The sequence below is a fragment of the Lepus europaeus genome, chromosome 15 (assembly GCF_033115175.1).
Source record: "Lepus europaeus isolate LE1 chromosome 15, mLepTim1.pri, whole genome shotgun sequence".
Taxonomy (NCBI): domain Eukaryota; kingdom Metazoa; phylum Chordata; class Mammalia; order Lagomorpha; family Leporidae; genus Lepus; species Lepus europaeus.
In genome coordinates this window covers 20,039,566-20,060,958 of record NC_084841.1, presented here as the reverse complement: position 1 = coordinate 20,060,958, position 21,393 = coordinate 20,039,566, and positions in this window count along the sequence as shown.

Sequence of the window (21,393 nt, the reverse complement as noted above, 5' to 3'; positions counted from 1 at the left end):
TACACTGGGATGATACAGTGAGGGACAGGCTGGTGAATTGTTCTCTTTGAGCAAAGAAAGCTTTGTAAAAATGGGAGAACTGAGGACACACGCACGCGCACACACACACACACACTTACAGGATCTTACTATCCCAGGCCTTGTGATGCCCTGGGTCACCCTGTGACTTCACCACTATGAAGGCCAACACCAGATGCAGCCTTTCATCCTTGGACCAGCATCATGAGCTAAAATAGACCTCTTTTTGTGAACATTTACCCCATCTGTGGTGTTGTGTTACTGGCAACAGGAAATGAAGGCATACAAGGTACAAAAGAACTTGATGAGAAAATGGTAACATTTGTTCTTTGGTGTGCCAAAGAATAAACAGTTTCAGCTTTGTTGTTCTGTAGAAGATAAATAGCAATGAGGTTCAGTTGGTTAAACAGCAGAGCCAACATTTAAGACGGTCTGATTAAAAACTATGCTCTCGAACACTATGCTAATTGACTTTACAATGAGCATAGAAACCATACCTGTAAACAGCAGACAGGCATAAATTACACAGCCACTTTCCTCCTAGCACCTGAGAGAATTCCTCAGGGCAGGCAATGCCCATGCAGAATGTAGATGACAATGCTCCATCGTTTCAATCTCTCATGTTTTAATCTATTTTGGTCTAGAATAAAAGGCATCTACCTTTTCTTCGGGTGCAGTCAGTGAAATGCATATATCTTCAGCACTTTTGTTATGCCCAGCATTGCGCTATGCCCCTTACAATGATAGCAATAAACGTGCAGACACAGTCGAATGCCCTTGAGCGTGGCATTTCAGAGTGACTGAAAGAACAGATCTCTTGAAGGCAGATTATACTTGGTTGAATTCCTCTTTGGCAATTTCTTTAGTTGTGTGACCTCAAGCTTATTATTACCACACATTGCTACTCTTGATACTCATTTTTATTTTAAAAGTCTAAATCACAAGTAACTCATAAGTTCCCAGTTTTAAAAAAAGATAGCAAATAGGCCTGCACTGCAGAACAATAGGCTAATCCTCCTCCTGCAGCGCTGGCACACCGGGTTCTAGTCCCGGTTGAGGCGCCGGATTCTGTCCCGGTTGCCCCTCTTCCAGGCCAGCTCTCTACTGTGGCCAGGGAGTGCAGTGGAGGATGGCCCAAGTGCTTGGGTCCTGCACCCCATGGGAGATCAGGAAAAGTACCTGGCTTCTGCCTCTGGATCAGCATGGTGTGCCGGCCGCAGCACGCCTACCGCGGCGGCCATTGGAGGGTGAACCAACAGCAAAAGGAAGACCTTTCCCTCTGTCTCTCTCTCTCACTGTCCACTCTACCTGTCAAAAATTAAAAAAAAAAAGATAGCAAATATGAAATTGTCATCACAATGTTTTGCATATACTCCCTTCGTGTTATCCTCCAGATTAAAAAAAGTAAGTAACATAAGCATATAACAAATGTATTAAAACAAGTATATTTTGGATTAAAATTTCTTGATATATAAGTGTAACTGCAGGTGGAAATAAAAGCAATAGAGGTGATATCCCAGGTTTGAGAGTAGTAGTAGAAGAATATTATGTCTCAACAGAAGAATAGTTTCCTCAAAATGTGAATGAAAAGAGTGAAAAACAGTGGCTAAAACAAAAAACAAAGGAATCCAGACGGGCAAAGATGAAAATTATAATGTTAACGCTCCCCCAGGCAGGACACCTTGACTTCTTAATTCAAGATTAGAAGTCTTAAATCTTTAGTCACTTAATTTTATTAGTAAAATATAAATAAAAATGTATGAATTACTTCTCTGCACATGATGTAACAAATCATTCAATCATAGTAACTTAAAACAATACTCAATTGTGACTTTGTCCTCTTAATAATTCATAAATCTAGGCAGAAAATGGCTTTAGTAATTCCTCTGCTGTGCCTCTCAAGGCCAAATAGAGGTGCTGGGAGGCTACTTTTCTCTCTCTCTCTCTTTTTTTTTTTTGCTTTGCATTATTTTATTTTATTTCATTTTTAATTGACAGATTTGTGTATATTTGTTATGTGCAACATGATGGTTTGAGTTAAATGTATATTATACAGTGACTAAATGTTGGCCTAATGCTACTTTTCTTTCTGAGGGCCATGAAATAAAACAAAATTCATCCTTATGTGATGCTGGTTGTAGGTTTCTATTTAATTGTCGGCATTAAGTTGGCTCTCACCCTTGTCTGTTTGAGGCCATTATGCAGAAGTGGACACTCCATTCCAGGACAATAACCACACTTCCAGAACTTCCATTGCTGCTGTGTCTTTCTGCCTCTGTTTTGAGCTGTATCCCTTTAACTGTTCTGCCTATTTCTTCCATTTGTAAGAGTTCATTGCACTCAGCTTACATTATGATATCCAGGATAGTGTTTAAAATCCCTAACTTTAATCACATCTGCAAAGTCCCTTTTGCTGAGTATGGCAATATATTCAGAGGATCTGGGAAACAGGACATGGAAATCTTTGGGTGAGCCACTATTTTATCACTAGCAGTGTAGTTGGTAGTAATATAACTATATTTATACAAACACATATGTGTATTTTATAGAATTATGATCTCCCACATGCTTTGGTATTAATAGCTTTAAATCATGTTGGGTGGAGGATTGGTGGCATTTTTTAGAAAATGGCATTGCCTTCTGAGTCCACCTTAGTTACATCACACAATAAAATACAGATAATTGAAGAGTGAAAGAAAATTACTGGAGAGATATTTTGTCATACTGGCTTACAACCCTAACACTAAATAGGCAAGAATGCCTTCCACTAACCAATGAAACTGTTAGGAATGACCAAAATCTAAATATAGTCTTCAGAGACTGAGCCAGATAGAAGTTTACTCAAAATGGAAATTTATGTAATGTTTTAAATCATTTTAATTGAAGTGATAATTAGGTTGAGGAAAATATAGATTAGTTGTGAGAAGGAGGCAAAAGTAATTATATTTTCAGTGATTTTCAAATATGAAAACTTCTTAATATCCTTTTTTCCTGTCTCACCATTGACAGATGAAACCTATAAAGGAAATTATAATAGCAACAGCTGGTTCTCTGCGTAACTATGACTACTACTGACAGAGTGTGCTTCTCAGATTTTTGAATTTCAACAAGTGAGCCATGCCTGTCACAATCAGATGCCTGTTAACCAAACCATAAAACATCAAAGTGACCACTTATGAGTTTATAGAGGAGAAATCCATATACAAATTTTCTGACCCCAGTATGAGTCTGCAATCCAACAGTGCCTTAACTGATACTGGCATATACTAGAAAAACAAACCACAAAAAATTTTTGCACATAATGAATTGCTTTGGTGTCAAAATCTACATGCAAGAAGTTCTTGGTAATTTTTCATTCTCTGACAGGGAGGGAAAATTCTTCTTTTCACAGTTTTCTTTCAAATTCATCTTAAATATAATTTGTTATTTTTCAAAATCACACAAAATAAGCTAACCTTCCATTTAACACAGGATAAACATAGATAAAATAAAGACCAGAGTCAATATTAACTTAATTGAATTTCAATGATATATTCTATGATTAACAGGTCAAATGACTAATGAATTTCTAACTGGAGAATGTTATTTAAAATTTGGTATCCCAGGAAGGAGAGCTTGAGTAGAAGAGATTTGAGAAATCTAAAAGGGAAATATTTTACTTTTTTTTTTTTTGGCATCTTCTCTATTTACATTGTTTCTGAAAACAATGTGGCAAAATACTAAAACATTGATGACAAGAACACAATCTTTTCGAATCTGTGTTGGACAGGAAAAGCAGTATTCAAGATATTTTTAAAGTATAGGTTTGGAATAAAAAAGTAATAAACATATATTAATGAAATTGCTCTTTTATATTAATATAAACCAACAATTATATATGCATACATGTTCTATATATACATATATATACTATCAAGCTTAAATATTTCATACAAATAACAATATTTCAATGTGATGAGATTTCATCGTATCCAAGTTCTCAATGACAAAAAGTGTTGAAAAACACATTTTGATTAAAATATAAACATACACATATATGAAATAAAGTACCTATGACATAGAGTGTTTTATACATGTAACTACAGAAATCGAATACTAGAGTGACAAGAATCATGGCACAGTGAGATAGGCTGCCACTTGGGGTACTCAAATTCCATATCAAAGTGATGGTTTGAATTCCAGCTGGTTTGCTTCTCAGCTAGTTTCCTGATAATGTGCCTGGGAAGGCAGCTGATGATATCCCAAGTGCTTACATCCCCACCCATGTGACAAACCAGGATGGAATTCTGGACTCCTGATTGTGGTTTGGTCCAGCTTTGGCTGTTGCGGACATTTGAATCAGTGAATGGAAGAGTTCCTTCTTCTCTCTCTGTCTCTCTGTTTTTCTCTGTCTCTACCTTTCAAGTGAATTAATAAATAAAACTTTGGGAAGAAAAAAAAAACAGAAAATAAAACTAGACAAAAATCAATCTGAAATTTTATAAAAGGTAAAATGTCAAGGAAGCTTACAGTTAAGAAAATAGGCAATGGGACTAGATAAATGACATGTAAATCTTCAGAACCTGCTTAGTAGTTAATGGTAAATTGTTGGATTATTTCTGTATATATGTTTTACTGGTTGTATTTGTATATGTGCACCTGTTTGTACATATCACAAGTTCTAAAAGAAACATACACTATTTTTTTTTTTTTTTAGATTTCAATTTAAAAGTATTTAGCATTTCCTTTCTAGGACCTGTGCAAAGTCATCGTTGACTTTTCTTTTATTCATTCCACAGAAGTAAACCACAGTTAAGTCTCTCAGCTTTACCTTCAAAGTAGACCCAGGTTGCCTTTCCTGGAAACAGAACATGAGACAGAAAATCTCATGGTGTTTTGAGGAAGGGCTGTACTGGAAAAATCTGTATAGAATCAAGGCTATCAGGATTGGAAAGAGAAAAGAATCAGCATTGGATTCATTGTTAGGTAAAATCTGAGGTTGATCCGATTGATGGGGAATCTGAATGGTGTATTACACTGAAGAACTGCAGCATGGTGAGACACGTATTTCAGACTTCTGTATCCACATGTATGAAGATCCATGACTGACTCTGAGATGTGAGACTGCATCTCAAGAGACGTCTGTAGGTCTAGGACAATTTTCTGTAAACACTTATACGTCTAATCCAGCATCTTACCACTTACAGAAATTACAGTAAAGGGAATCTACATAAAATACCATGAATTTTCACAACAATCATTAAACCAAGGCAAACTGATAGGTAAGCATTGTATTAAAACCTTTACGGATTGTGCCTGCATTCCCATTAGTATTTATTTCTTTGTCTTGTTGGCATGAAAGCAACCACATTTATTATGGTTTGTCTTTCTTGGAGACCCAACGCTTTTTTTCTTATAAACTTTTTCACTACCCTTCTTTTTCAGTTTTTTCTCCTCTTTACTACTTTCTAGTAAGATCATAATATGTTGAAGTCAAAGAACTGAGGAAGGCTGCAGCATGACCACTCAAATGGGCATGAAACAATGGTTAGTATTGGTTTTGGATGTGAATAGTTTCGGTAGAGCTAAATGCAGTATTCTCCAGGTTTCTAATTTCTTTGCTCTTTTCTATACATTTTCATCTGATTCTGTGACTTTAAATATCATATATGTTCTACAAACTCCTGGTTTCATAATCCCACTCCAAAATGCACTCATAATCCCAGGTTCTAATATCCAATGCCTCCTAATTAATGCATCCAATTGCAAATCACACACATGTTAATCCAACTCAATTGTGTTTATCAGAAGACAACCATTTCCTCTTTCTGAATTCTCAGCCTAAATATTTTGGAGTTACCTTGAACCTGGAATCTGAACATATCACTATTCCATTAAGATCCAATTAATGATCAACCACCTCCAAGAATACTCCACAGTTAATGATCAACCACCGCCAAGAATAACCTACACTTTAATTCCATACGGAAAACCCCCCTATTTTCTATTTTCTACACAGTGGATGGATCAATTAGTGTTGCGAAACAAGAAAGACTGTATCACCTTCCACTGTATAATCTACAATAATTTACTACCACATTAAGAGTAAAATAAGGCCTCTTTTTCTTAGATTATTTATTTTTATTGATACACAGTAATTGTACATGTTTTGGGGGTACAATATAACATTTCAATACATGCATACTTTTTTATTTTTTAAAGATTTATGTTATTTATTTGAAAGACAGAGTTACAGAGAGAGGTAGAGACAGAGAGAGAGGTCTTCCATCCACTGGTTCACTCCACAGATGGCCCCCACATGGCTGGAGCTGTGCTGATCTGAAGCCAGAAGCCAGTAGCCTCCTCCAGGTCTCCCACGCTGGTGCAAGAGCCCAAGGGCTTGGGCCATCCTCCACTGCTTTCCCAGGACATAGCAGATAGCTGGATCGGAAGAGGAGCAGCTAGGACTAGAACCAGTGCCCATAAGGGATGCAGGAGCTTCAGACCAGGGTGTTAACCTGTTGTACCTCAGCGCCCACCCCAATCATTTTACTGATCAAATTAGGATAATTAGCATACAATCACTTCATATACTCGAGGTTTTTTTGTAGTGTGAACAGATCGGCTCAACTCTGGTCATTGCGGCTAAGTAAGGGTGAGCCAGCAGATGAAAGACCTCTGTCTCTCTCTGCTTCTTCTCTCTGTGTGTAACTTGATTTTCAAATAAATAAATAAATCTTTTTAAAAAAGTATTTCTTCTAGCTATTTAGAAATATATATTATGTTATTGTTAACTATTGTTACCCTACTGTGTAATTGAACATCAGAAGAATTTTTTTTTTTTACAATAGGAAAAAAAAAAGACTTTTTTATTCAATAAAAGTAAGATAAGTGCTTGCAAAAGATGCATCATTCTTGGGTTCTTCTTCAAAGTTAATTAAGTTTCTCAAAAAAAATTCTTAAAAATAAAAATAGAGCCAATTGTTACCAGACTAAACGTTTATGTGGCAAAAACTCTGTGTGATTAACAAATAAGGAACATATCTTCTTAATTTTCCTGTAAATTGCAACTCAATTTTTCAAAGATTTAGATTTTTTTAAAGAGTTATTTATTTATCTGAGAGGAAGAAGCAGAGAGAGAGAGAGAGAGAGAGATATTTTCCATCTGCTGGTTCACTCCCCAAATGGCCACAACGGCTGGAGCTGTGACGATCCTAAGCCAGGGGCCAGGAGCCAGGAGCTTCTTCCACAACTCCCATGTAAATGTGGAGGCCCAAGCACTTGGGCCACCCTCCACTGCTTTCCCAGGCCACAACCTAGAGCTAGATCAGAAGTGGTGCATCCAGGACTTGAACTGGCACCCATATGGGACGCTGGTGCTGCAGGCAGTGGCTTTGTCTGCTATGCCACAGCATTGGCCCCAGATTTAGACTTACATTTTTCTTATCTCAAAATGTGAAACATGGAGTAAATAATCTTATGAAGCACACAGACTGTACTTAAATTACTTATCTATGCATGTATTTATTTATATTTGTCAGGAGAGAGAGAGAGAGAGAGAGAGAGAGAGAGAGAGAGAGAGAGAGAGGCTTTCCATCCATTTTTCAAATGTCCCCCAACAATGTCGGGGCTAGTGGCCCCGGCCGGACATGAGATGCAACAGACTAAGACTGTCCCTTATCTAATCCTGTTTCCTGTGCTTTTGTTCTGTAGGCACAAGACTTTTTGTCCCATATTCCTGCAGGCAGGATGTGACTTCTGATGAAGGTTTATGATGTTCTTTGCTCTATCTGCAGAGCTTGTACCCTGATCGTTGCTACCTTGTAAACTTGTTTCGTTCCTGTGCTATGCATGATTGCACACAATGAATGTTATCTGTATGGGGCCTGGGGTATATATCCTTGTGTTTCTTGGTGCTGGTGGCTGGAGACTGAAGAGTTTCCCCAGGGAGACTGCCTCCAGTCCCTCATCGCCGGGCCCCCTACTTTGGCTTGGAACGCGACAAGGCAATAAACGTGGTGATGAATTGACTGAGTGCTGCGTGTCTCTGTGTGGTTTGTCGGGTGGCCTCCGACACAACAACTAGGATTGGAGGAGACCAAAACAAGAAGTCAGGAATTTCATCCAGGTCTCACATATGCATGATAGGAATTTAACTACTTAAGTCATCACCACTGACTCCCAAAGTGTTCACTAGCAAGATGTTGGATTTTAAGTGAAGCAAGGACTCACACCCAGGTCCTCTGATACAAGATGTGGGCTTCCTAATCAGTTGCTAAGTAGCTGCACTGACCATCTGTACCCACCCCAGATTGCATTTAAAACCGTGTGACCTGGGTGGACATTTTTCCTGCTGCTTAAGATATCAATTAAAATGTTCACTTTCTGTATCGTTATGCCTGAGCTTGACAGCCAGCTCCACTTCTTGACTCCAGCTTCATGATAATGCAGACCAAGAAAAGTAGTGATATGGCTCAAGTTCCTGCTACCCGCATGGATTTGGCATTTGGCTCTTGGTTTCCCCAGGCCCAGGTTCAGTCTTTGTGACTATCTGGGCAATGACCCCAATAGAAGAGCTCTGTCTCTGTCTCTCTCTCTCTTTCTCTCTCTCTCTCTCTTCCTTTGTCTCTCTCTCACTCTTATAAGTAAATTTAGCATTTTTAAAAAAATAAATACATAGTGGCCTAAACTTAACCCTGAAATAACCTTAAAATGTTTGATAAATTATACTAATGTGCTCTAAAAATTATCAATAAATGAAAACAATAAAGTAATGTATTGTTTTGTACTACTTTGTTTATCTACTACCTTTCTTCCTTCATTGAAACTCAGAATCAGTTTTACCACTGTTGTTTTGATTGTTAAATACACTTGTGGCCACATAAATATCTTCCTCAAATATACTTATTGGTCAGTATCCTTTCTCTCTCAGCATTTTTATATCATCATTAAAATTATCATGTTGTAAAACTTTTCAAAAAATTCCAAAGAAGTTAAGACTTACAAATATACCAAAAAATGGAGTGCTCATAAATAATGGAGTTGGAATTTTTAGCTTAAAAATTTTGTCGGAATGTGGAGCTTTTAATATCCTATCTTTCAAAAGCTGAAATGATGGATTGCCATTTTTTATAATACTGTTGAAGTATTTCTGTTTCTCTCATTTCACATAGGAAAATCACCAGCATTTGAAATTATTTTCTCATCTTTAGAGTGATATTTATTAGATCAACATGCTTAGTGAAGACCAGTAATTCCTGATGCAGGTGGCAAATTCTTCTGCAGAGAATTCTCACAAGCTATTTTAGATTGCACATAATATCAAATTCAAGTCCAACTGCTTCTTCAATTTTAAAAATAATTTATAATCCTGAATGTTGAAACAGTTTCAAAAGTAAGACATTTTGTGTCCTAATTTCAGGGTCAATTCTTTTTTATTATTCTTGCTCATAATTCTATTTTGCCTTCTTTTGAATCTTCATTTTGTCTTCAGAGTAACTATCTTCATTGTCACAAAGAATCTATCAGAGCATCATAGTATCACAGAATTTTAGGAAGGTTATCCTCCCCAGTCTGTGGAAGACTGAGGAAATCACTTCTATATTGGAAGCAATCTTTCCTTTCAGTTTAGGCCAGCTTAGGTCAGGCACACTTTCTGAATCAACAATAGTCATCAGAAGAATGCTATCTATGTGAGATTTGGTTTAAGTGTTTTTTCATAAAACAAGGTAATGGAATTTGGATAGGTGGGTGGGTGAATGTTGTCATTCATTTAATTTGCTTTTATTTAGGGCTCACTGCATGCTAATGAATGTTTCACATGCTGGATATAAAACAAGAATCAAAATTGATAAAACCCATGCCCTGAGTAAGCTTACATTTCAGTAAATGAGGTATATAAACAATGAATATTTAAGATAATTGAGCATGTGAATTTATATTATAGATATGTTCTATATACTGTGACATGTGCTATACACACATGCAGATGACCTCAAATCTATGTCGAAAAATAAAACAGGTATGCAGATTTAGATGGAGTGATTGGTGAGCAAAGATCTGAATGGTTTCTCACACTAATAGGCAATGCTTCCAAATATTGAATAAATTTTTAAGATATTGAAAAAGTTAAAGTTCTAAGTGTGGCAAAGTGTGGCCTAACAGTTATCAGCTAATTTTGAAGCTAAATAAATAGCTGTCTTCTTGGCTCAGGGATAAAGAAAGCAATGAAGGAGAATAGAGAAATCTAATTGGCATAATAAAAATGACAGTTTTGGCTTACAAATGAGTAACAGGAGAGATGGTTCAATAAGCAGTACTCGAAGAAACGATTTCTAGGAGGAAATAAGAAAAATGTGTGGAAAACACATTTTCCTGTGGATTAAATATGTAAAGAGTAAAAAATAAGTTTTAATTGTAAAAAGTATCAAATATCCCATAAAGAACTTGTGCATTCTCTTAGATTTGTTTCCTGGTACATCATTTTTTTTTTCTGTCCTTTGCATTCTATTTCAGCTTATTATATTTTCTCCTTAGCTTTTGCTTCAAAAGTGGAAACTACTTAATTATTAAGATATATGGTATGTATATATGTATCTTGTTACAGTAATGTACATCTTGTTTCCAATTCTTTATGGACACAAGATTAAGACTCACTAAATGCTTAGACAATTTTTTTTCTGAATATAGGTCCCTAATTCCCAATCCCCCAATCTTTAGAGCATCAATTTAGGAGAATTTGTTAATGTAAATTCTTTCTCTGCCCCATTTGTCATGTAAATATGTGTAACAGATTGTCCGCCATTTTACACCACAGGAATGTGTTTCTCAAAGACTTGGAAGCCATTCTTCCACAATGAAGTCATCAAGAAAGATAAAGCCCATACTTCTCAGTCTGTGAGAGAATGGGCAGTCAACTTCCCTAAGCACCAATTAGCAACCCCAGATGGTCAAGTCCACAACATGTCAACCCTACCCTAGGTCCCCTAGGCATTTTCCACTAGCTCACTCCGATGCTGGAAAACTCTTCTGCTTGCCTTTTCAATGATCTGTAATAAAACCCTTGCACTGGTTATTCTGTCCCATGAACCCTTTGTTTGCTAGCATCCAGTATTAAATTGAGCAGATGTCCTTGCCATTAGTGGAGACTATTTCTAGGTGCAGGGAATTATGTTTGAAAATTTTGGTTAGATTAACTTGTAAACATCTTTTATAGTATAATTCTTCCTATCCTTTATATGTTTGAGAAGCTTTTGGTTACTACATTTTTAATGAATATTGGGCAATTTGATTTCTATACTACAACTAATTGAAAAAGTATGTATATATTGAGTCAGCACTTTGGCTGCAGTACATATTTATAAACTTGGTAATAACTGATTTTATTTTTCACACAACAGAAAATTCAAATAGGGAGATCTTCTATCTGAGCAATTATATATTTATTTCTAGGGACAGGTACTGTGAAATAGAGGGTTAAGCCTCTGCTTATAGACTCCTATCACCTATCAGCGTTCCAGCTACTCTGCTTAAAATCTAGCTTTGCACTAATGCATCCTGGGAAAGTATCAGATGATAGCTCCTGTGCCACCTATTTGAGAGACCCAGATAAAGTTACAAGTTCCTAGCTTCTGGCATCAGCCTGACCATCTGTAGTATTTGTGGGAACTTAGTGGAGTAAACCATGAGATGGAAGATGTCTTTCTCTCTGTCACTATTTCAAGCAGGTTGAAAATAAATAAATATTTGAAAATAAATCTGTTTATGAGATCAATAAAACATTTTCTACAATTATATTTTAACAAATCTGTACTTGGGGGATGGATTTTGGTGATGGGAATAGTTTTTAGCACTGATTCTTTAATTTAGGTTCAAGAAACCTGTGTGCTAGAGAAAAAAAGGGAGAAAAGGTCAAGTTTCTCCAGTATCATTTTCAATTGCTAAAGGAAATTAGATTATCAGCAGGAGTATGAAAAGAAATATGCACATTCAGAGAATAAATTCTATTACCTGTACCAGGACTGTCTTATGATAAAATGATTGACCCATGTATTATATTGCACTCGTAATGCCTCATGTACTGCATAAAATTATATATAGCTCTTCCTTACATTACTACATTGTAGGTGCTGCAATTTCCCTAACTGAAATATTAATAAAGCTGCTGCTGCAATACCGGCATCCCATATGAGTGCCAGTTCATGTTCCAGCTGCTCCACTTTCAATCCAACTCTATATTAATGGCCTTGAGAAAAGCAATGGAAGATGGCCCAAGTGCTTGGGCACTTGCCACCCACATGAAAGCCCTTGAAGAAGGTTCTGGCTCCTGGCTTTGATCTGGCCCAGTTCTGGACATTGTGGACATCTAGGGAGTGAACTAGGGGATCAACACGATCCTTCTCTCTTTCTCTCTCTCATCTGCCTCTGTCTGTAACTGAGTTTCAAATAAATAAATTAATTTAAAAAAAGCAAGGTGCACATGTCTTTGTCTTTTGGATATAAAGTACACAGATGAAAAACTTTTGAAAATCATTTTTAAAAGTGAAGGAACGTTGCATTTTAGTCCATCCCAAATTAATTCATCCCAAATTCTTACACATGGATTAAAACACAGACAATATGTATCAAATGTATACTGTGAGTCAGGCTTAGATTTTAGACAAATAAAGATGGAACCACTACTGCTTGCTTTCTAGGAATTTAAGTTAATGTTTCTGCTTCGGGGAAATAACAGCATATGTCTCTGTCCTCAAACATATACTATAGAAAAACACTGGGACATCCCCAAGTGTCTCTAGTGATTGGACATATTTGAAATTCACTGCCACAAATCTCATTCCTCATTCTCATTATCATCTAAACAGACAAACAATAAACTCAGAGAATAAGACAGAAAATTACAAGTATTCTTTAAATCTCTCTTTTTTAAAATATTGATTTATTTATTTGACAGGCAGAATTACAGACAGAGACAGGGAGAGACACAGAGAGAGATCTTCTATCCACTGGATCACTCCCCAGATGGCTGCAACAGCCAGGCCTAAGCCGATAGGAAATCAGGAGCCAAAAGCTTCCTCCGGGTCTTCCATGCAGATTCAGGGGCCTAAGCACTTGTGCCATCTTCCAGTGGTTTCCCAGGCCATCAGAAGAGAGCTGGATTGGAAGGAGAGCAGACAGGTCTCAAATGGCACCCTTTTGGGATGCTGGCACCAGAAGCAGACATTTAACCTACTATGTCACAGCACCAGCCCCCTCTATAATCCCTTATGCACAGAAAATTTTTTGGTCAGTCACACAATAGAGAAACATGAAATATATTGCAGATGATTTATTTTTAATGTTTTATGGCTGTATTATCCATGTATGCTATTTGGGGATTTCTTGAAAGCCAATCATATATTGAGTGACAAGGGACATCAAAAGAGCTGCATAGTGGAGGAACTTGGACAAAGCCAACAAGGTGTGAAGGATTCTCAATAAAATTCTGTAGAATCTGAAAGACTAACATGAGTTCAAATACAATATAAACCACTCAGAGACATTTTTAATTTTTATAACATTTTTATTCATTTGAAATGCAGAGCTACAGAGAGGGAGAGACCAAGAGAGGAAGAGAGATCTCCTATTCCCCAAATGGTGGCAATGGCCCGAGTTCAGCCAGGCCAAAACCAGTAGGCAGGAGCTTCATCTGAACCTCCCAAGTGGATGCAGGTGCTCAAGCGCTTGGTCTATCCTCTGCTGCTTTCCCACGTGTATTAGCAGGGATCTGTATGGGAAGTGGAGCAGTCAGGCCTGGATGCAGGGATTCAGGCATCTCAAAGGGGCAGCTTAACTGCTGAACCTCTTACACCACTTGCTGTCCCCCAGAGAAATCTTATACAGAAACAGCTAACAATCTGCATGGCTTAAGAAACTGAATCATCTTGGCCTATGCCACGGCTCACTAGGCTAATCCCCTGCCAGCAGCACCGCCACACTTGGTTCTAGTCCCGTTTGGGGCACTGGATTCTGTCCTGGTTGCTCCTCTTCCAGTCCAGCTCTCTGCTGTGGCCCGGAAAGGCAGTGGAGGATGGCTCTAGTGCTTGGGCCCTGCACCCGCATGGGAGACCAGGAGGAAGTACCTGACTCCTGTCTTCGGATTGGCGCAGTGCGCCGGCCGTAGTGTCCATTTGGGGGGTAAACCAACAGAAGGAAGACCTTTCTCTTTGTCTCTCTCTCTCACTGTCTAACTCTGCCTGTAAAAAAAAAAAAAAAAAAAAAAAAAAAAAAAAAAAAAAAAAAAAACTGAATCATCTAAAGATATTGAAAACTAATCTAAAAATAGTAAATGTACATGATTACACAAAAATTTTTGCTCAAGTATCTGAAAGAAAAGCTTTTCTATTAAACCTTCAAGAAGTACTGACTGCCCTTCTTTAATATAGAAGCTCCACACATGAGTATCTCTGAACCGCTCAGAATTTTTCCACTCCCTGAAGTTAAAGAAAAGTAACAACTGAAAGTGATTTTCCTTGATATCTTTCACTTTCACTAAGTGTTTCCACACTTCCTTTCCTTCATGGCTGTTCTGCTTTCTCACTGCTGATCCTTTGGGAAAGTCACAAAGCATAATTTTCTACTCCAGCTTCTGATAGTAAACAGGACCCAAAGGCAGATATTACACCACTTTGTTTCTTCCTCCCCTTCCTAAAAGAGAAGTACTCATGAGTACTCAACATGTAATAAATAAATAAGTAAACACAATCGTTAGAAAGTACAAGCAACAACTGAAACTAAATCACTCAACCGCTAAGATTTAAACCACTGCATGTTAATTTTTTTCAAATGTACATAAGTAAAAACCAATATATTAAAATGAAAGGAAAAGCCATGTCCAACATGCAGTTTTTCCAATTTAATAATCTAATAAGAACTTTACTTTTTATTACTTTCATAACTGATGCATTAAATAAGATTATAGAAACATGAGAAGCAAGAGTAACAAGAATGCTGCTTATCTTCCTGATTGTAGGATTTTTGTTTCTCTAATTGCTTATTATCACAGTTTTATTTTAGGAAGAAATATATTTAATACCTTTATATAATATGACTTGAAGAATATTTCTTTTAGTATGGATATACCAACATTTCAAGGGTTTTTGTGTTTTTTTAAATTTTTTTAAAATATTTATTTGAGAGGCAAAGTTACATATAGAAAGAGGGAGAGACAGAGAGAGAGGCATCTTTCATCTCATGTTTCACTCCCCAAATGGCTGCAACGGGCAAAGCTAGGCTCTTCCAAAGCCAGGAGCCCAGAGCTTTATACAAGTCTCCCATGTGGGTGCTGGGGCCCAAGCACCTAGGCCATCTTCCACTGATTTTCCAGGTTATTAGCAGGAAGCTGGATCACAAGTGGAGCAGCCAAGACTCAAACCGGAACCCATATGAGATGCTGGCACTGCAGGCAGAGGCTTAACCTAGTATGCCACAGTGTCAGCTCTGTGTTTGCTTTGTGTAAAGATCATTTCTTTGCACTAATAAAACCACATGCCCTTTTCAAGTTTTCTGATAGAAAATAAACCTGCTCATCAAGCAAGAGTACACAACAACTGTGCAATTCCTTAGTGCTTCACAAGTTTGAACATGGTAATTGAAATATACATCGTCCCTCTTGATTTTTTCCCTTCAGGTGTGTTGCTCCCAACATTGTGTATTTTCCTTTATTGTAGGAAACGGCTGTCACTCAAGGAACCTCTATTGACAAGTTCTGGTGGAGCGTGAAATGAATCATTCTGGAGTTCCAACATTTTCAGAAAAAAAAAGAAAAACAGAAAATCATCTGATATGAATTTTAAATTCAAACAGGAGAGACCTCTGAAGAGAATAGATGAGACGTGGAAAAGAGAATATAAGAAAGAGAGAAAAAGAGAAGACAATACAAGGGGAGGAAGAAATAGGATGGGGTAGACAACAATGAGAATAATTAGATGCACATCTAAGTACATTCACAAATGTACTTACAACTAAATTTTTATAGTAAGGATAAAAAGCATATTATAAAGTACTTGGACTAAAAGTTGTGTGATAACTTGAATTTTCTGTGAAAAAAAATAAAAGCTATAATTTTAAATATTTATCGTTTAAATTGTTTTGAAGAAGAGAAAAAAAGTAAAATATACTGTTACATGATTATCCAATTTATTTGAAAGGTGGAGAAAAAGATTCAGAGAGAGAGAGAGAGAGAGAGCGAGCCAGAGACACATCTTTCATCCTCTGGCTCATTCTCCAAATGATTCCAACAGCCAAGGGTAGGCCAGCCTGAACTCATGAGCCAGGAACTCCATCTGGCTGTGCTACTGGGAGCCAAGGGTCCACGTGCTTGGGCATATTCCACTGCCTTCCCAGGTACATTAACAGGGAACAGAGAAAAGGTACAGCTGGGACCTCAACCAGCATTACTGTATGGTATGCTGGCATTACAAGCTGTGACTTAACCTGTTATACCACAACTGTTTTCAAATAAAATCTTGTCATACTTTCTAAATTAACACTTTTCCTAGATATTGATATTACCATATCTAAGAAATCATAACAATATTTAGGGATATCCAAGAATTCAGAGAATATTATAATTTTCTGTTAGCATGAATATTTTATTTTCCTTAAGGGATAACAAAGAAAAATTAAAAAGAAGTTTTGTATTTTAATGAGATATCAAAAATGTATTTCTTAAAATTTTATTATTCATCATCCCTGAATTATTTCTACTAAACCTATAATAAAGCATTCTAAAAGGACTTTTAATTTCAAAGTTAAAATATTTAATAACTCAGTAAAAAATGTGCATATTTGCAAGATACTGTTCTCGATCTTATTACTAACTCCATATTGTTAAATAGGTCTTAACAGCATAAGGAAAATATACCTGTGTCCTGAATATTTTATTTATTTATGTTCTACATGTGAGGCATTTTTATAATGGAATTTTTGAGGATTGTTGTGATTAATAAATAATGGAAAGACTATATCCTTGTGGTTAAAAACACAGGACCCAAGGCAGATTCTTTCAGATCCAATTTCTACTTCATGTGAAATGGCAGGGCTGTTGTATCTAAGTGCCTGAGATTCACTATTTCAAAATTATTTCAGAAAGAATATTGAGCAGCTGACTACCTATTAAACATTATATAAAATGTAATAATAGAAATCATATCTCCATTTTCTGTTTGTCATGAGAGAATGGCAGAGCTACAAACATCTAATTTTCACTTTGGACAGTCATGCTTTCCTCAATATAGTCTTGAAAATAAGCATCACTCACATTTCTAAAGCAACTTTCCAACTGTTAAAAATCAATCAGATGAATAAATTTTCTAGCTCTGGTGTGAGAAAATATAAAATCCATATATATAATATTCTAAAGAAGAAGAAAATGTGAAATAATTTCCTTTAAATGCACAGTTGAATGCTATATAGTGATAGAATCAATATTTTAAAAATTTTTGAAGAATGATATTTATTACTTCTATTTATTCAGTTCAGAATTTTCATCTCTAGGTTACCGATTGAAAGAACAAATTCATAGAACACATTTAGTACAAAACAGAGGTAGATGCAGTTGAAATCCTCTCCAGGAAATGATGAAAAACCAGTAGGAATTTTTAGACACAGAACCATTGTGGAGTTGAGGCTGATGGAGATTGCAGGACTCAGCAGCCCTGTATCTTCAAAGGTCAATGGATTAAAAGTGATAGAAAAAAATTCAAACAGATTTCTTATGATAAAAAACACTATCACAACAAATTTATTTACAGATCTAATTTGCTGTATTTAGTGATTCATGAACCAGACCAGCTGTCATTCTACAAGATGAAACGTGAGCTCCCAAGAGGCAATGGCTGAACCATGTGTTTTGTAATGTTGGAAGAAGGAACTAGAATGAAAGAAAAACAAATGATCAATTAACAACTGTTTATTCAAAGTTACTTTTTTATGTTAAGGTTAAAGAAGAGAAGACTTTCTTGTTACACTGACTCAAGTAGCCTGGAATCTCATTGTTTTAGAAAAAAAAATTGATCTGTTTTGAGATCTATCTGCTTCCTAAAATTTCAGTTTGACTATGTGGCATTTAGCAAAGATGACTCACTTTTGATTTGGTCTAGCCTGTTGGAGTCCAGTGCAGGAACTTAGTCCAAAACAATGACTTTCCATAATTTTGCTTACCACTTGTTTTCAGAAAAAAATATTTTTCTATTTTATACTTGGAAAAATGATTTTTGAGTAATTTGTGGATTTTAATAGACAATGACTACTTTTCATACTGGGGAAACCTATTATTTTAGAAGTAAAAAAATCTATTCAGTATATTTAGGATTAAAATAATTACATGTCCTTAAGGAGACCATCAAATATCGAGGTTTGTATTTGACACAGCAGTTAAGACGCTGCTTGAGATGCCCAAGAGAAACTGGGTTGAGCCCTGGGCTCTGCTTCTGATTCCAGGTTGCTGCCAATATGCATCCTGGAGGCAGCCTGTGAGTGCTTGATTCCTGGTTACTGCTGGGGAGACCAGGATTGAGTCCTTGGCTGCTTGCTTTGTCCTAGCCCAGATTCAGCTTTTGCTAGCATTTGGAGAGTGAACCAGCAAATGGAAGATTTCTCTCTCTTTCTCTCACTCTCTCTCTCTCTTTTCCTGACTTCCAAATACATCAAAATAAAGAAATACTATAAAAGTAATGAAAAATCACCCTTTTGTCCTTGCATTTCACCCTCTTAACTGATAGGAATAATTGAAAATTTTGTTCTTACAAATAATAATGAAGGTCCTATGTATATACTTAATTCTTTGTTATATCTAAAATATGTTATTTTTTATTCCCTTAATTAGATTACTAGTTGTCCAGAGGCACAGAAATTGTCTCTTATGCTATTTTCTTATTGACACCCTTGATCATAATCTTTGTTGTTAGGAGTAGACAGGCTTCAGCATAGTCCTAGTAATGCCAAAAGCCCAGCCTTTTCCTGATATAAATGTTTATTTTCAGAGTCCAAGCTGATCCAGCTGGTAATGCAGGATTCTGGGCCCTTTGTCCTTTGGATGACATCATCTTCATTGTGTGCCTTCACAAGTCCTGGGAAGAGTGACAGCACAAGTGCACAGAGACACATTTAGGGCCACACATAGCAGTGTGTTATTTCTGCCCACATCCCACTGGCTCAAGTCCAATCAGAGTTTCAAGAAGACAGAAAGGGAAGCTGGGCAGTACACAGCAGCCTGTGGGTGTTTGAAGATCACAATTCATTTGTGCCACAATTATCCTGATCAAAGAAACAGCAAATATTTGTATGACCTTAACTAATGTCAGGCTCTGTTCATAGTATTTTACATATATTGACCCACAAATCCCAACTAACTGCAAAGGATAGATACTATTTAAAACCTCATCCTGTGCCTAGAGAATGGTAATTCTATAACAAACAAAATCTCAGTTCTCCATAGCTTACATAATGAAAATGCCTTGTTCTTGCACACACTGCTTGGAAGCACCTGCTGGCAGTCATTCGGACTCATTGTCATCTTCTACCCTTTGGCCTCAGCCACTTATATCTATTTTTAATGTTCTTTTAAAAATTATTTTAACTGACATATATAAATTATATTTATGGGGTGTGAAGTTAGTGTATAAGTTAACAAATTCTGTCCCACATCGGAGTACCTAGGTTTGAATCCCAGTTCTTATTTTTCGCTCTTTCTCTGCTAATGCAGACGCTGGGAGGAAGTGATGATGGCTCAGGTAGTAGGCTCAGGATGCCTGCTATCCAATGGTAAATGTGAATTGAATTCCAGACTGTCAACCTTGACTTGGCCAGAAGACATTGAGGACTAAAGCCCAGATGGAAGCTCTCTCTTTATCTGTATCTTAATTTTCATTGTACACATTTCTGGGGTACCATGTAGTGTTTCAATACATGGTCAAAGTTTATAATATCCAATCAGAGCAAACATATCTATTGTATCAATCATTTCTTCATGACTGAAAATATTCAAAAATCTTTTCTTCTAATTTTATTATTATAGAAATGTATAGTTCATTATCTATAGTTATTTTTTCTTTTTACATGTTGATTGGGGAAAAACTTACTCAAGGTATGATTCTGAAAAGTGAGAGGAAAACACCCTGTATACAAGTGACTTGTGAATTATGTGAATTCACATACTCACTATGTACACATGTTCCAGACATATTTTACAGATGAATGATTATACAATAGATAAATCAACCATTTTACCTAGAACAGAAAACAATTTTTTTGTTAATTCACTTTACTAAATGGATGTAAAATTGATTTTACTCAGATATTTGAAATAAAGCAATTTTTGTCTATTTGCTGACACCTTAAATCACTAGATAATGGAAAGTGTATTGTAATATCTAATAACTGCAAGACTTTTGTAGATATTCAACTTTATATCAATAAAAATTTCTGCCACAGTTTTGATGATAATCTATACATCCCTATATATGACCCTTTTGTGTCATTAATTTTACCTTCACTGTCCCAGCATGTATTCTTTAGGGTGCATGAGAGTGGAGAATCTTCTTTCTGCCAAGAACCATTTGTATATTTATAACAACATACATGGGCCATACAAAATTGTCAAATTAAATGTTAGGCTCCTGGGGCTGGTCCGGTGGCATACTAGGTTAAGCCTCCACCTGGAGCACCAGCATCCCATATGGAAACTAATTTGAGTCCTGACTGCTCCACTTCTGATCCAGCTTTTTGTAAGATGGCCCAAGTGTTTGGGCCCCTGCACCCTGGAAGAAGCTCCTGATTCCTTGCTTCGGATCTGCCCAGCTCCTGCTGTGGCAGCCATTTAGGGAATGAAACAGTGGATGGAACACCTCATGCTCTTGCTCGTTCTCTCTCTCTCTCTCTCTCTCTCTCTAACCGTATCTCTAAAATAAATAAATGAGTCTTAAAAAGAAGTTAGCCTCCTATAGACTTATTAAATTTCGATTCCCATCTTTGGTTGTCTTGGCAGGCCCAGAACAATATTACAGGCCTTATACAGGCCAATGATGGGACATTCCCCACCCCGGCTTGGGTACGGATAGACAAACTTAGAACTAGCCCTCATTTGCTCTAATATATTTAGAACATCCTTATAGAACTGAGAAACCAAGAAAGCTCTTCAAATAATTATTTTTAAAAGACCTCAACTTCATCAAAAACCATTCTAGGAATATGTTCCTTTCATGGAGAACACGAAGGAAACCTGACCAAAGGGAAGTGAAATATCACATGGAATGGAAATCGTCTTTAATACATCCCATTCCTCTGCATTAACTGGCAGTGAAACTGCTCTACTGTTAATGGCCTGTGAACCTTTAATTACAGATAAATGTTCATGTT